The sequence below is a fragment of the Photinus pyralis genome, unplaced genomic scaffold (assembly GCF_008802855.1).
Source record: "Photinus pyralis isolate 1611_PpyrPB1 unplaced genomic scaffold, Ppyr1.3 Ppyr1.4_LG2, whole genome shotgun sequence".
Lineage (NCBI taxonomy): Eukaryota > Metazoa > Arthropoda > Insecta > Coleoptera > Lampyridae > Photinus > Photinus pyralis.
In genome coordinates, this window is record NW_022170403.1 from 5,554,135 (window position 1) to 5,555,607 (window position 1,473).

Sequence of the window (1,473 nt, forward strand, 5' to 3'; positions counted from 1 at the left end):
GCGACTGCGTGTCAAATTTATCTGTAATCAAAGAAAACTATTTAATTATTATTTTATTAATTTCAATATTTTGGGAGCCTCGCGCTACCCCCCTTACCGTATTACTTATCTAACTATATACAACCATAAATAAACGATCAGTTCTCAACCCCTAATTTGTAGTGTTTCGTTTTTCTTTGTTTTTCTTTTCAGGTGTTTTTTTTTTGTTCCTACACAGGTTCTACGTTTCCTGCTTCCGCTTACAAACGTAGTGGCGCAATTAATCCAGTCAATCAGAACCTACGCAATATCCCTGAGTTCCCATCGCTTTCCCCTGTGCTGCGCTGGTACTTTCCCTGAGCTAGGCCGGAGCAATTCCGGCTTTTCTTTATGCGCAAAAAGAAACCGTTATAACTGGCACACCAAGGTGTGAGGGCCGCGTGATTGACACCCATCTTGATCTTTTCACATTTGGAATTTTTTTTTTTTTTTTACTTTCTTTAATTCAATTCGGGGTACTTTATATAATTATTACTCTTGGAACATTATTTCCTCGATTTTTTTTTTGGTTAGTTTTTAAGTTAGTTAGGCTTAGGATTTTAGTTAAGAGGGGGAGATTTCTTTTTCTTGACCATGGCCTTAGATATTAATAGATTAAAGGACAGGGAATTGCAATATGAATTACACATCCGTGGTGGTTTACCTACTGGTAAAGTGGATGAAAACCGTGCTATGCTACGTGAACTCTTGAAAAGGGAAAAACTACCTGATTTTGTTCTTCCTGCATATCCGTATTCCTTTGAGGAAGATTTTATAGCGGTGACTGAATTAATGGGTAGGCTAAAACAAAATGTTGAATTATTTGATGATGCAATGGGTGGTAGCACTTACTTAACAATTGTTACATCTTTACTGCATGCCGATCAAAGATTGCATCGTACCAAAACTTTATTAACCCTATCGGCCGATGAATTATCTCGACTCCGTACTCTTCAAGAGTTAATTAAAGACACTCGCAATTCTCTTGATCTAAAGGCATTTAAATTCAACGAATCGATTCAGATGCTGAATATACAACCCGCTCCTCGTAAACCAGTAACATCTAGCCCTATTATGCCACCGTTAGATGAATCTATGAGAAAAGTTGGAGCTTCAGCGTCGAAAACTCTTTCGGTTAACTCGACACCTATTTTTAAATGGGGATTGAAGTTTCGTGGAGATGGTACCGGAGATACCTTAAATACATTCCTTGATTGCGTAGAAAGAATGGCTCGATCGCGTGGGGTTGATCATGTTACCTTGTTTGAAACGGCATATGACTTGTTCGAAGGTCCCGCTCGATTATGGTACAACATAAACTCATCGCGTGCTCAATCTTGGGACGAACTTGTATTTTTATTACGAGAAACTTTCCTTCCGCCACACTATGATGATGATCTCCTAGAAGAGATTAAGTTGCGAATTCAAGGTCCTACGGAACCCATTGATATTTAT